Raw genomic sequence first — 16,416 nt, 5'->3', positions numbered from 1 at the left:
CACTGCCTCCATTTCGTATTTGTTGTGGGTATCTTGAAAACCAGACCGGCCAGGGGTGCCCTGAGGAATGGGGGTGAGAACCATTGCATTAAAAGCTCCTTTTCTTGGATTTCAACATTTTGAGGCCGATCTGGCTGCGTGACTCGCTGGCTAATGATGCGCCTAGGCAGGTAAGAAGGAAGCTTATGGATATTTGATAGCACCTGCAGGGGGAACATTGAAGAGGTCCTGTCGCTCTCATCTCTCCCATGTGACACCACCAGCACAAAAGGGGAAGGGAAAGGGGAGAGGAGTTATCACCAGATCATTCTCATCCTGGCTCCATTAGGACCCCACCTTGTGAAAGCCATGGCCTGAGTCACTGACAATGACAGATAAAATGCAAACAAGGCAAAGGTTCAGGACTAGGTTCAAACAGCTTAACAAAAAGTCCTAGGTGGGAGGTCCCATGGCAAAGAGCCTTCTACAGCTGAAAAGTTTGAAGCCTTTCACTATCAATCATCTCAATACAGGAGCACAGTTAACTCAGCAAAATAACTTTATTATTATTGTAAGCAGATCAAACCTCTGGCGACAATGCTCGAGAATTGTTCTACACTGTCAAGCAAGGCTAATAATTATCCTCCTGTAGTTTCATTATCCGGTCTCTGTAAGTACAATTGTAAAGCTCTGTGCTGCTTTTCCTCCTGGTAGACCTGCTCCCAGTTAACAATACATTACAAACACGTGTTGGCTATGTATCCCGGCCTGAGATTCTACAGATAAAGAAGAGCCTAGGCCCACGGTCATGTTCACTTAACCAGTGCTCCGCCACTCTTCTTAAACTTCTCTGTGATGACGTCATTGAACCTCTCCCAAGAACAGGTGATTTCTCATTTGCCTCTGGTAATCTCCCATCTACCTTAAAAGAAGCCTCAGGCTGGCCCATCTTGAGAAGGCCTTCTGCAGAGCCCGCTGATTTCAGACGATGTTCTGCCTATTTCATCTCTCCCGTTTTTAAGCAAAATAATTGAGTCCGTTGTACTAGAACAGCTTATCCCAATATTTCGACAACTCAATTTTCGACCATAGCATTTTGGGTTCAGAAATTTCCACAGCACCGAAACATTACTTTTATCTAGCGCTGGCTCCAGTCACCGAGGTTTTCACGCTGGTACTTCCTGTAGGTTCATACTTCTCAACAACAGCATTTGACATCCCGAATCATAACATTCTTCTCACTCGCCTTGCTAATATTGGGATAGTTGGATCCGTTCTACCATACTTCTACCATACTTCTCCCATACTTCTACCATACTTCTACCATACTTCTACCATACTTGCAGAAGTCGGTACACCGACTTCTGCAAGTATCTTGCCTACGCCTTGTATATTCCTGTAAATAGTCCGTTGCAGTTTTTATTTATTGCTTTAATTCCTCCACCTCCTGCTCTTTGTATACTCCTCCTTGTTCGCCCTCCCTGTTCATTGTAATTTCTACCTTTAAAGTTACATTGTAAACCGGTATGATGTATGCATACTAATACCGGTATATAAAAGTTTTTAAATAAATAAATAAATGATTCAACTCCTAGCTCACCAATCAAACACGGCAGGTCAGAATAGCTGGGTATCCGGTTCTTTCTGGCAGGCTTTGCTGAAGGCTCGGCCCTAGTTCATTGTTTATCTCACACCATTGTGCTACGTACGCTCCACACAGGGTTTCTCACACAGGCCACATGAAGGCAGCATTCAGTTTTACTGTATGATAAAAATCTACCTGGTCTGCTACTGCACGATTCACCTCACTTTGGTGAGGTGAATCGTGGGGGGGGGGTTTGTTGCATAACAAATGATGACTACATCCCAAGAAAACTGAAATAATGCATTTAGGTCGTTTTCCAATATATCAGATTCCATCCACATTTTCCTTTGGCAATCATGGTCTGCATATCTCTCAGAAAGTTCACCGTCCAGGTGTCATCCCTGACCCAGCTTTGCCCATGCGCTCTCAAGTTAAAGCAGTAGTGTAGGCCTCATTTGCTAAACTTAGATTCCTTCAGCACCTGAAACCACTCCTCCAGCCTCCTGATTTCAGAACACTTCCCCAGTCATCGGTTCTTACAGCTCTAGATTGCTGCAGTTTGCTGTATGCAAGCTTTCCACAGAGCTGCAAACAACTCAAAATGCTGCTTGCACGGGTGCTTACTGGTACTAACATTTGTGAACACATCTCACCTGTACTACAGTCGCTCCACTGGCTACCAAGTCAATATAAACTCGCCGTCATAATACAAAATCTCCTCAATAACTTCGCTGAACTCCAAGGCTTCACATTCCAGTGGGACCCTCTGGTCCTGCAGTCAAAATCTCTTGGACGTTCCATCACCTGCAGCACGAGTTTCCGTAACACATGAAAGAGCCTTTTCCATAGCCGGTCTGGCTTTATGGACTTCCCTTCCATCTGCGCAGCCTGAACGATCCCAAAGAATATTTTTGAAAACATGGCTGCTTATGGCAGCCTTCCCCCCCCCCATGCCTCTGCATCCAGCCTCAGGATGTGTTTGATGGGATGCAGTCATGCAGATTTTGTTTTTAAACCAGCCTTTGTCTGAAAGCCATGTTTTGTTTTATCTTTATTTTGGGAATGTTTCTATGGACCCCATCCCGATCAGTGGAGAGGGCGGAGAAACGAGTAGTTTTAAATAAATGAATGAAAGAAATAAATTTAGTTTGAGAATCTGGTTCTCATTCTGTCTCAGCTTCTGACATCCAAAAGGCACCGTGGAAGTGACCCGCCCATGACAATGCCCTTACCCTACAATATTTCTTGAAGTGGCCCGGTGGTGGCCTCTGAGGCCTCTTCTGGTGCATAATTCTTACCACTTTCTTACCTGCATGGAAACAGATCTCCTTTGCCCTTCAGGGTGTACAGAGTATATGCACAATGTTTTCTGACACATTTAAGACTCAGTAAGTAGATCATTCTTTCGGAATCCTAAAGTAACTAATAATGAGCCTGCAGAAAAGAGAGAATGATCATTTTAAACTTTAGCTAGCTGAGGTGGGGATGGGGAAGGCAATGTACCAAAGTGAGTTAACATTGGCTGATAACACATGCAAACCATGGTGTTTATTGTGCATATTAACTTCCAATGTTAATAAGATGCAAATGAGGCATGCCTTACTACTTTAGTACATTGGCCCCTTTGTTGGTTAAGAACATAAGAAATTGCCATGCTGGGTCAGACCGAGGGTCCATCAAGCCCAGAATCCTGTTTCCAACAGAGGCCAAACCAGGCCATAAGAACCTGGCAAGAACCCAAACACTAAGAAGATCCCATACCACTAATGCAATTAATAGCAGTGGCTATTCCCTAAGTAAACTTGATTAATAGCCATTAATGGACTTCTCCTCCAAGAACTTATCCGAACCTTTTTTAAACCCAGCTACACTAACTGCCCTAATCACATCCTCTGGCAACAAATTCCGGAGTTTAATTGTGTGTTGAGCGAAAAAAGAACTTTCTCCGCTTAGTTTTAAATGTGCTACTTGCTAACTTCATGGAGTGCCCCCTAGTCCTTCTATTATCCGAAAGAGTAAATAACCGATTCACTTTTACTTGTTCTAGACCTTTCATGATTTTAAACACCTCTATCATATCCCCCCTCAGTCGTCTCTTCACCAAGCTGAAAAGTCCGAACCTCTTCAGCCTTTCCTTATAGGGGAGCTGTTCCATCCCCTTTATCATTTTGGTTGCCCTTCTCTGTATCTTCTCCATCGCAACTATATCTTTTTTGAGATGCGGCGACCAGAACTGTAGACAGTATTCAAGGTGCGGTCTCACCATGGAGCGATACAGAGGCATTTTGACATTTTATATTTTATTCACCATTCCCTTCCTAATAATTCCTAACCTTCTGTTTGCATTTTTGACTGCTGCAGCACACTGAGCTGACGATTTTAAAGTATTATCCACTATGATGCCTATATCTTTTTCCTGGGTGGTAGCTCCTAATATGGAACCTAACATCGTGTAACTACAGCAAGGGTTATTTTTCCCTTTATGCATCACCTTGCACTTATCCACATTAAATTTCATCTGCCGTTTGGATGTCCAATCTTCCAGTCTCGCAAGGTCCCCCTGACCGACAACCTAGGGCAGATCACCAATCATAAAGAATTTAAAAAAAATCTTAAAAACTTTCTTTTTTCAATTGCCTTGCGTCTTAAGCTTGTCATCGGTAGACACCCCTTCAGCACTTAAAATGCTTACCAGCCTCTCCCTCGCTCTGACTAACCCCTTTCTAAATCAACAGACACATTGATTTTTGTAAAGATTTACCCGTCTGTTTACGCATGTTGTCTTACTCTGTTTTTATGTGTTTTATGTTTACGTTTTTATGTTACCTTAATTATGGATGTTTTTACCCTGTAAACTGTTTTGATCAACAAATCATTGTAAAAGCGGTATACAAACATTTTAAATAAATAAATAAAATAAAAATCCACTTGTGATTTAACAACTCTGAATAATTTTGTAGCATCTGCAAATCTGATTACCTCACTCGTATTCCTTTCCAGATCATTTATAAATATATTGAAAAGTACAGGTCTAAGTACAGATCCCTGAGGCACTCCACTGTTTACCCTTTTCCACTGAGAAAACTGACCATTTAATCCTACTCTCTGTTTCCTGTCTTTTAACCAGTTTGTAATCCACGAAAGGACATCGCCTCCTATCCCATGACTTTTTAGCTTCCTTAGAAGCCTCTCATGAGGGACTTTGTCAAACGCATTCTGAAAATCCAAATACACTACATCTACCGGTTAAAGAGCCCATCTGTTAATACCCGTGTTATATCTGTTACTCTACCAGGCCGTGCCCCGGTCCCTCCACTCACCTCAGGGCCGGCCCAGCCTGCTGTTGCTCCGTCCTGGCCAGCAGGCCCCGTCGGGGCCTCTCCCGCAGCGCTCCCTCCTCGAGGGAGACGCCACCGATCCGTCGCGGCTGGCCCCGCTCCCTAGGCGCGCGCGCGCAGGAGCAACAGATTTAAAGGGGCCAGCGCGGGAACAGGCAGGACAGCCCCAAGATGACGTCAGACGCTGCAGGGGTATTTAAACCCTGCAGCTAAGCCTGGGTCTTTGCCTTGCAACGAGGTTCACTCTGGTTAGAGTTGCTAGTTGCTGCTTCGGATCCTTCGGCTCCTGACTTCGGCTTCTGACTCCTGGCTTTTGAATCCGGCTTCCGTCCACGGACTTCTGATTCAGCTTCGTCCTTTGGCTTTTGACTTCGGCTTCGTCCAGGAGGCCTCGCCTAAGTCCAAGAGGCCCGGGTCCTCACGGGCTCCTCCTGGGGGGACCTCAGGTCTCCAGCGATGAAGATCCCTTGGTCTCCTGTCTCTGCCGCCTCCCGGCTTTGACACCCACTGGGTTCCTCCTCAGTGAGCCACCAACTGTCCTAGCCGGCCCAAGGGTCCACGAATCCAACATATCAGGTGGCAGGGTGTAATAAATGCTGCTGTGACCCATGCATTAGTGATTTGTATGGCCTGAGGAGTTGATATTTTGGGCCGTGTGAGTAAAAGGCTCAAATGTCATATAACAAGGGAAGATGATAAGCCTACGCGGCGGCTGTATTTGACAAATAAATGCGGCCTGGAGAAAGTGCAAACTGAAACAAAAAATTACCTGAAGGCTCTGCAAATTCTGCCAGTTAACATCTTCACTGGCATTTGGCTCTCCACCCTTGTTTACCTTGCCTGTAATTTTAATTAAAACACACTCTTCATTGTCATTGCTGTAATAATCTGGATATGCTGCAAATTTGCAAATGCTTTTATGTAAATTCTGTTTGCCCGCCAAGAGAAGTCAACTGTCTTAAGTACATAACCAAAGGCAAACTACACCTGCTGTTAACTGAACGGCAGCTCAGTGCAGGTCTTAGAGCAGACAACAGAAGCTGTCCGGGATAGCTACTGATATCCCACAAGTGACCAAGCTCTGTGCCTGGCAGCTGGGATATATTCTTGTCAAGGTGGACAGAAAATAACTGGGGCAGACCAAATGGGTTATTTGGTCTTTTTCTTTTTTTTTTTTTTTTTGCCGTCACCTACACAATATACGAGTTCTGTGCAGTGCGCCAGGACCAGAAAAAAAAAACCCCGAGGTTGTAGGGAAAGTGGCAGTAGTATGATGCCTGATCTGTTCTCCAAGTGTTTTTGGGCCTGCTCGTTCTGCCTTGACTTGACAAAGGGCGCATTAGCTCTCGAAAGCTGGAAAGAAATATATTACGGTTTCACCGGCGACTTGTTTGCTGACTTTTTATGACCCTGTGTTTGTACAAACGCTGTGCAGTGCTCTCTCCCCATTTGCAGTAATGGTTCTTGCTGAGCAGGCCTTATGTTTGGAGTAATCATGTTCAGCACCATGATCTTTGTTTTACAACTGTAAATTTTTATTCCAGCCTTACTCCGCCACTGCAGTTTCATTTGTAGAAATTGCCTAAGTCATTGCAGTTGCCACCAGGATTTGAGTCAGAGATGCTAATCTGTGTTTTTTTTTAGCAACCGTTAATGTTGAAAAAAACCCAAAAACCAGATATTGCCCTTGACGACTTCATTGACAAGCAGATACATTTTCCCCTCCTGTGTCTCAGTAAAAACAGCAGTGGTGAAATAATGTGGGTGAAATTTCAGTCCCCAGTCATTTGGTTTAAATGTGTTCAGTGTTATTAAAGCAAGATGAAGTTTGGGGAGAAAAACTCTGTCTGGTTTTCTCACCTCCCCTGGTTGACCGACCTCGGCTCACATGGCTTTCTTGTAGAGTTGCTCTATTGCAGGGGTGCAGAGCTGCCAGGTTACCCACTTCCAGGAGAGAGATTTTATTCCATCACCTAAATGTCTGACAGCCCCATCTTGATGAATTAGGGGTCCTGCACCACTGGCTTCAATGGGTAGAATCAAGATCCACAAATCCCACACCGCATTGGGATGGAAGTTCAAAACCAGGACCGACCAGAAAAGTCTCCTCCCTGGAAGTGGGTAACTTGGCAGCTCTGAAAATGTGGCTCTTGCCCTCCTGTCCCCAAGACAACAGAGCAGCTCTGCAGGGGACAGGAAGGGAGGGGCTGAGGACAGATCTGTACTGCCCCAGCCCTTCCCCTCCTGTCCTTGCAGGGCTGCTGGTTGCTGCAGAGATAGGAGCTGGAACAGGAAGCAGAGATTTTCCCTTCTTCATTCCTACTCTGCCTCTCCTCTCATTTCTGTAGCCAGCAGCAGTGCAGAACAGGAGGAGAAGGGGACACCAAGGAAGAGCCAGCCAGCTCCCTACTCCAGCCCTCCCCACCCTGTCCAATCCCCTACTGGAGCAGAGGGTTCTCTGTCCTGCTGTCCGGAGGGAAGGGGCTGGAGTGAATACTGGCCCAGGACTTGGGATTCAGCTGACAGCAGAGAAGAAAATCCCCCAGAGTTCCAGTCAGGCCAGAATAATTTGGGGTGAAGAAAAGGGGATGGATACTGAAAGGGTGTGAGATGAGAAGTGGGGGGGGGGAGGTGAATGCAAATGGTAAATACTTGGGGATGCAAGTGGTGAATCTTGGAGGGGTGTGAATGTTTGGGGTGGAATGGTGCAAAAGGGGGTGAATGCTTTGGGGAAAGGTACAGTGCAAGAGGGGGGGGGGGTGAATGCTTCTGGAGGACTGAGATGAGAAGGGGGCGGGGGGGGGGGGGGAGGTGAATGCAAATGGTAAATACTTGGGGATGCAAGTGGTGAATCCTGGAGGGGTGTGAATGTTTGGGGTGGAATGGTGCAAAAGGGGGTGAATGTTTGGGGAAAGGTACAGTGCAAGGGGGGGGGGGGTGAATGCTTCTGGAGGACTGACATGAGAAAGGGGGGGGGGGGGGAATACTGGTGGATAGCGCAAGGAGGAGCCGAATGCTGTTGGGGAAGTGAGGAGGGCCTGAATGTCATTTCACTTCCTGTTTCCCCGAACTCAGCAATACAAATTGGACTGTCTGCAGCAGGGACCAGGGCTAGGATGGGGGGAAGAGAGGGAGGGAGGGAGGGCCAGGATGGGGATTACATGGGAGACATGTGGGGGGGGGGGGGGGGAGCTTGCATGTGAAGTAGTGTGGGAAGGGGAAGAAAGAACCAGGAATGGGGCAGAAGAGGTTTGGAAGAATTGGGGTAGAGGCAGTAGAAGGTGCAAGAAAGCCAGAGAGGGAGGGGGTGTGTAAAAGAAAGTTAGAGGTGGTGAGTGGGAAGCGTGACAGAGCCAGAGTGGGTGGAGGGGTGAGCGTGGGTGACCGAGAGCCTTAGGTAGTGTTATGTTCTTTACTTTATTATAATGTTCATTGATATTGTTATTGTCTTTGTATTTTCCTATTTTATAGTTATTCAGCGCCTTGAGTTTTTAGAAGGGGGGGGTTAATAAGGTAAATAAATGAATAAGAGGGAGAGGGGCCCTAGGGGTAGGAGGAAAAGGGATCTGGGAGAGTAGGATGGAGAGATGCCAGGGAAGGGCCATGGGGGAGGGTGGGAAGAGGAGGGAGAAGACCCAGGACCGGGGGCCTCCCTTCTGAGTTTCTGCCTTGGACCTCTGAGGGCTTAAGTTCCTGCCCTGGGTTAATCCTTGAGCGCTGACAATAAAAAGAATCAGTCCTGGCCAGTGATGTGCACATGTGCGCACCCTTGCACAGCTTTTCATGATTCATTGCACAAACCTCTCCTGGTAAGGAGGCCGAGTCGCGGGTCTGCCCTGGCCGGAACGCGTAACAGTTGTGGTGTTGAAAAAATCCTGATCTGTGTGTGTGTGGGGGGGGGGGTTGTGAGTATGGGGTGTGTGTGTGGGGGGGGGGGAGTGTGTGGGTGTATGTGTGGGTGTGAGTGGGTGTGTGGGTGTGTGTGTAGGTGTGAGGGGGTGGGGGTGTATGTGTGTGGGGGTGTATGTGTGTGTATGTGTGTGTGGGTGTGTGTGGGTGGGTGCGGGTGTGTGTGTGTGTGTGTGTGTATGTGTGTGTGTTTGGGTGTGTGTATGTGTGTGTGTGTGTGTGTATGTGGGAGTGGGTGTGTGTGGGTGTGGGTATGTGTGGGTGTTGGTGTGGGGGTGTGTGTATGTGGGTGTAGGGGGGTGTGGGTGTTGGTGTGTGTGTGTGGGGGTGTGTGTGGGTGTGTGTGTCTGTGTCTGTGTGTGTGTGTGGGTGCTGTGATCTGTGCATTCGACTGAAATGTATTGAAAGAACAAAGTGTGCATAGTCTGGGAATATCCTCTCACCTGATTTATCCTGTGAGTTGTAGTTTGATAGCCCAGGGCTACCGGAAGGGCCGGTTCCACATCAGGTTGTAGGCATCTAGCTAAAGGTTTCAGGATTTTTTTTTCTTTTTTCCTCTGCAACTAAAAATCTCAAAATCAGTTCTAAGAGACATCTTACTCCCATTTCTGAACTGGGAACTTCCGCCATGAAAAGACCCCGGGGTGCCTCCGGTGCGATCAGTCCTCACCCCAGTTATGCTGTTCCCCCCCAGACGTCTTGCTGAGGGATCCGACCGTTGCTTCATTTCCAAATAGGTTGTTTCAAAATAATAATAATAATAATCATTTTACCTTGTGCCGCTGTTCCTCTGTCTCCTTTCCCAGCCTTTGCATGTATTTGTTTGGCTCCAGCACAATTTAAAAACCACTTAACCAAACAGACAGTTGCAATTAATTACAATATTGCTGATAGTCAAATTTCAATGTAAATTGCATGGTGGAGTTTATGCTGGAAAGCTGGTAAATGAAGGAAAATGGCACACAGTGCGGTATTAAATTCATAATTCCATTTGTTGCAGTTGGAAACACTGAGCTAAAAGTTAAAACCAAAAAAAAGCATCACAACAGAGCAATGTTAAAATACACTGATGGTACCGGCTAATGCAAACCTTCAGTCTGCATTTGGATGCAATTCAAAATTATGTCTCAGAGCCCTAAAGATATCGGCAAAAAGGTGGAATGAACCAGCACATAATTCATGTTTTTGCAGAACTGTCAGCTAGAGATCCGTTATTAGTTCAATGTCTTCTCCGTTATCTGCTTGGATTTCCTAGCGAGCGGTTTCCCATTACAGATGTGCGCAGTGCTGGCAGAAGCAAAGGGAGCATTTCTGACGTTTTGCTTTCATCCGTTCAATTAGGTGCGGTCATTTTTTCAGAAAGACGGACCCAAACGAGCTGGATTTGAAAAAAAAAAAAAACCGCAAGCAGAGAGTATTTCAGCAACCAGAAAAATCTGCAACTGGACTCTGAAATGAAAGAGATAAGACGTCCTTGGATACAGCAGCTGCTGTGGGATTAAGTCACCAGCAACAACTCATCCAGACTGTAGGGTATTTTGTTGAATAGGTAGGAGGTTTAATCTTCTTGCTTTGGCAATAGTGGAACATCATCATCATGTCCCCAGTAGGGTTGAGTGTCAGCTGGTTACACTCTCCTACCATATTGTACAAACTCTCCCTAAGCCGAAAGGCCATAAAGGGACCATCCCCAGCTCTGAGCTCAGGCCCTCAGTTTAGTAGGAATTGTAATAATCGTTAGGGGTTTTTTTTTCCCCGAGACACAGAATAAGAGGAAAGGTTTGGTAAATCCGGCCTGTTGCCTGCTTCTTGCAAACATTGTTTCCAGTGCTGGCTTAACTTTTGCCATCCACTTGCCTAGTGCCTTTTATGTAACCAAGTGCCGGTGCCATAGCTAGAGACGTGACCTGTCCCCGGCTTTCACCAGGCGGGCTTCATTAATATTGCTGCCGGCACCAGATGCCACCTCTGCCAGCTCAATCCCCATTCCCTGTCAGAGATGCGCCTTGCAAACCGCAAGCCACAGAGCCCTGATAAAGGACATTGGAATCAGAGGCAGGAGAGCCGAGCCTGATCATCACCCTGATAACGGTCCTGCATGGGAACTGATATGAGAGAACTAGTAAAATGACTATTTTCTGAAAAAATGATGGATGTGTCAAATTTTTATAATCATTAGTGGAGCAAACTTCCCCGGGTACCAGGACAAGCCTTTCTGGTTCTAAACAGCTCAGGTACCATCCCACATCTTCTCCTGCTGCTGCTTTCCTACAAGAGAAGCTCTGAGATATGTATTTACCCTGAAAGCACTCACAATGTGTCTACGAACACACTTTACCGCATCTGTCCACCAGCAGGTTATTGAAGTGGTTAGAATGCTAAAGCTGTGAACCTGGAGACATATTTGGCGGTGCCGTCCACCCTCACTACCTGCCTTTGAATGCGACACTTAACCTCCCAGCGATCCAACTTAGAGGATGATGTACTGGGCTGTGAATATTTTTGCAGATGGGGGGGGCCTACATGTGAATGAAACCACGCAAAATAGCCCGCGCTGAAAGCCAGCGAGTCAGGCTTTTGCGGCTTTTTTTGCACATAAGCCTCATGTTTTGCAAAACATATTTGCAAACCCGCCATGAACAAGAATCTACGGTAGTAATTATGGCGGTTTATAAATTATTGTAAATAACTAAACAACCTTTTCGCATGTAGTTCGCGGCATGCAAAAATTTACCAAAATTCTCAATTAATGAGCTTCTGTGATGCACTATTAGGCAAAGCAATTCATTTATTCAGGAGTCAGCAACAAAGTGGCATGCGAAGGCATCTATGGATGCTGATTTCCTCGATAAAGATAAGTGCACCTCAGTGAGGTGTAGTTATCTTTCTCAGCCGGGCCCAGTAGCAACCTTTCTCATAGAAGTTTGCTAAGGGAGCTCATTTGCATCTGTAGCAATCTCATGCATTTATTATTTGCTTATTTCGACTCAAAGCTGTTACGATAAATAGTTATACATATAATCATCTTACATCCCACCCCTATCCTATATCCAACCGTCCAAGCCAATCCACCAAACCCAACAAGCCTCCCCTTTCCGTCCTATTTTCCATCCCATAATCCCATTCAGCCCTAAACATAGTCATAACAGATGGAAACACTTAGCTGGCAAACCAGTCAAAAAGCAGGGTCAAATAGCCAAGAATTAATCTGTTTCCTGCACTGTAAATATGAAAATTCCATTTGAATAGCTAGAGGAACCGCACTCCGGACCATTATAAACAGATATAGTTTTGCAGGGAGTTCCTACGTTCACCTGAGATAGTGGGGGAATGTGAAGTAAACCCTGTTGTGAAGAGCCTAAAGTCCTGGGCAGTTTATAAATAGACTGGAGAGACAGTGAACGAGATGCCGCAAACACTTTGGCTGAAACCAGCTGCTAAACCACGGGAAGTTTCTCAGGGAGGTACATTGGCCCTGTAGACTCCCAACCTTTTGGAGCAGAGGCTCTTAACCACATGAATTATGCTGTTTAACACTGTGAGCACTATTGCTGTTAGATAAATAATGAATAGTTTCACTGTTAATTGAAAGTCAAACATGTATTTTACTCTAAAGTTGAGCTTTTTGGAAAGTATCCTGTATAATTATGGGGTGCTTTAAAGTTTAAGAATCTGATTAGTGCAAGTTTGCTGGCACTGGCTCCCTGAACAGACGTGAACTTTAAAACCAGTGCTTTATATAATTAAACATAGGCATTTCTGTGGAGTAATGATGGATTGTTGTCTACTGCCAAAACACCTTGTTTGCAATGTGATAATAGGTGAATAAATTTTAAAGAAATGAATTAAAAATGGGTTCTAGGCTATAAGTCACTATTTTAAACTGCATGCAAGTACAATTGATGTAGTATCATAGTATAGTATTGCATCCCCTATAGCCAGTAAGAGGGCTATACAGACTATGCTCAAAGTTACAGCACAGCTAAGTCTATAAAACTATAATTCAAAGCTTAGTCCTTCCTACTCCCTAACCATAGTGCCCTCCCGAGCTTCTTGGTCACTTACCTGCACATAGACGTAGAGTATAAGGTACATAGTTATGGACAACAAGTCTATCTCCATATCCATTTTATTTGTTGCACCTCGTTATTTTTATTTTATTTATTTGTTTTTCTATACCGACATTCGATAAGAAATATCCATCGGTTTACATAGTAACTTGAGAGATAATTTGACAACAGTAACGACAGGGTCCTATTATCTTTACATTACAACAATAACAAGGTCTTATTATCTTATGAGTATAAAAGAAACAATTATCTATACATTACTGCAATAACAAAGTCTTATTATCTTAACATAAAATGACAGTAACAAAACAGAGTTTTATTAACTTAACAGTATAAAAGAGTAACGTTTTTGACAGTGAGGAAACTCTTTTGGTATTTTACGAATCGATTTAACTTATGATAATTCATTGGGGAGTATGAAATTTCTGCATTTGAGGTATGCATATGATCTGATGGGTAGAGCAAATTGATTTTTTCAATTTGGAGGTTGGGTTGGGGTGTTTGGGAGATTTAATGGTAGATTTAATGGGATAGTCTCATACTATGCTGTGGGCCGAGATGGTTTTCTGGTTGCTTTGCAGGGATGTGGGTTTAACTTGTCGGTTGGAAGGCTTTCTGGAATAGCCAGGTTTTTAATGATTTTTTGAAGGTCTGTGCTGAGGGTTCCGTTCTGAGTTTTGAGGGCAGTTTATTCCACAATGTGGGGCCTGCTATTGAGATTGCGCATTCTCTTGTAGAGGTGAGGTGAGTCAGCTTGGTGGAAGGCATAGTTAGTAGACCAGTGTTTCTGGATCGAAGATTTCTTTGTGAGTTGTATGGGATGAGGGTATCCTTTAGCCAGTCTGACGTTTCATTGTTGATGGATTTGTGTAGGAGGGTTAGGGCTTTGTATTGAATTCTATGGATTATGGGGAGCCAGTGGAGGTCTTTCAATATGGGAGTGATGTGGGTGGAGCGTTTGCTGTTTGTGAGGAATTTGCTGCCGCATTTTGCAGTAGTTGGAGGGGCTTGAGGGTGGAGATTGGGAGCCCAAGGAGAAAGGAATTACAATAATCTAGTTTGGAGAATAAGAGGGCCTGGAGAACTGACCAGTAGTCTTGACTTAGTAGTAGTGGTTTGATTTTTTTGAGGACTTGTAGTTTGAAGAAACCTTCTTTTATTATTGCATTGATGTGTGGTTTTAGGTTGAGCTCGGAGTCAAAGGTCTTTTACAGTTGTGATGAGTTGAATCTTAGGTTGTGAGAGTGGGAGGTCTTGGATGTGCTTTGATGGGGGTTTGTTGGATATCTATAATATTTCTGTTTTCATGTGGTTGAGGGTGAGCGATATCTGAGTTAGGAGTTTTTGTATTTGAGATGAGGTGGAATTCCATTGTAGTTGGGTGTTCTGTATGTTTTCATTTGTGGGGAGGAGGATCTGTACGTCATCTGCGTAGACGTAGAAATGTAGGCCCAGGTTGGTGAGGAGTTTTCAAAGTGGGAGTAGGTATATGTTGAAGAGGGTAGAGGAGAGTGATGATCCTTGCAGGACGCCGTGTGAGAAGGGGAATTGCTTTGATTCATAGTTGTTGGGTGCTACTCTATAGGACCTGTTTGATAGGTAGGAGCTGAACCATTGTATGGTGTTGCCGCCTAGGCCAATTTCGCTTAGTCTGGTTAGGAGGAGGTTGTGGTTGATGGTGTCGAAAGTGGCAGATATGTCCAGTAATATCAGTAGGTAGGACTGGCCGGTGTCTAGACCTCTGAGTGCAGTGTCGGCGAGGGTTAGGAGGAGTGTCTCCGTGCTGAGTGTTTTTCTGAATCCATGTTGTGAAGGGTATAGAATTTTCCGGGTTTCCAGGTGTTCAGAGAGTTGAAGGTTTACAATTTTTTCAAGAATTTTCGATATGAAGGGGAGGTTAGATATGGGTCTAAGGTTGGTGGGGTCTGTGGTGTCAATGTGTGGTTTCTTGAGTATGGGTTTGATGGTAGCGCATTTCAGGGCTTCAGGGAAGTCACCATGTTCGAGGGATGTGTTGATTATATCTGCTATCGGTTTGGCTATGATTTCTGGAATTAGTTTCAGGGTTTTAATTAGTATGGGGAATTGGTGGTGACAGGATGTATGCAGATCTTGTCATTCACAATTTAATTCTGTACCTCCTCCAACTACTTTTGTCTCCTTCGTATTTTCAGCCAATGCAATACCATGCGCTGCGGCCAGCGCATTGCTCAACATGCAATTGGATGCTCGTCTAATCGAGCGTGTAGCTAATAGTATTCATCATATGTAAAGTACACGTAGACGAGGCTATTAGCTATCCCTGCTATGCAAAAATATTCCCGCATGCCTAATGTGCTCTTGAAATGTATCAAATTTTACGTCAGCCCGGGGCAGGCATCAAGGTCTGCTGCTCTCAAGGGCGAATAGTGAAAACCCCAAATTCCTTTCTGTGATCCCTCCTACTAAAAGGTTTGGGGGCGCCCAATATACACCCACAATATACATGGTCTAGGTCGTGTATATTGTGCCGGTAGCCGGAGAAAATGGATGCTCGTATTGAGCATCCGTAACCCGCTGACAGCCACCTCTCGTGGGCGCTCAATGCCGAGGAGGTGCTAGGGACGCTCAATTCCCCTAAGTGCCTCCTTTTTACCACGGCATCTCATTTTAATATAAAACCAGGCGCCTAGGAGAGGTGGATGGGTGCACATTAGGAGAGCGGGCGCTCAATCATGAGCACCTGTTTGACGAGTGACGAAATTGCACGGGCCTGTTTGAGTTTTCTGCTCGCCACCACCGTGCCCCTTCTTTCCTTGGCTGTATAGTGGTGAGGGGGATAAGAAGTACATTACCATGTTTCAATAGCTTTTAACGTGCCATTTTATGTTCACTGAACCTTTTTTTTTTTTTTTTCTTTTGGGAAACCTGGACCTAGAAGTTAAGTGTGTCAGCACTACAGAGGGATGTGGGAAAGTATTACTTGCAACGGGCCAAAAGTAGAGTGAAATGAGGGTAGAGAGCCAGCAAGCCATGAAGTCAATTTGCTTGCACAGTTTTTAAATCGTTTAGCCAAAGATTTAATATCCTGCAACTTCCAGAAGGAAACCCTCCCCCACCCCCCAACCCAACATGAGCAAAATATTATGCAGGGAGCACTCTTGGACTTCTGCATTTCTTTATTTATTTGATTTAGATTCCGCTTCTCCACACTGCATTGAGCAGGATTAACTAAAGTGCCATGGCATTCTTTGCTGTGTAATTTTCTTCCTACCTGAAGCTGCTGGAAATTAAATCCTTGGGCAAAGGATGCATTTCAAACCACCAATCAACTGGAATCACCACCTCAAAAGGCTAATTCCAGACGCTTACAGAGATTTCTCCACTCTTGTGCTCGCCAACAACTGGCACGGAGCCCAAATCTAGGAAGGCGATGTGCAAAGGTAACACAGACGAAGGAAGGCCCTCTAACATCACCCTGTTTGAAAGGACAGCAAACACAGAGAATGAGGAGCAAAGCCATGGAAGAGGCAAGCGAAGGAAGAGGCAAGCCGAT

The sequence above is a fragment of the Rhinatrema bivittatum genome, chromosome 18 (genome assembly GCF_901001135.1).
Source record: "Rhinatrema bivittatum chromosome 18, aRhiBiv1.1, whole genome shotgun sequence".
In the NCBI taxonomy this organism is placed as follows: Eukaryota; Metazoa; Chordata; class Amphibia; order Gymnophiona; family Rhinatrematidae; genus Rhinatrema; species Rhinatrema bivittatum.
This window is presented reverse-complemented; position numbering follows the sequence as displayed.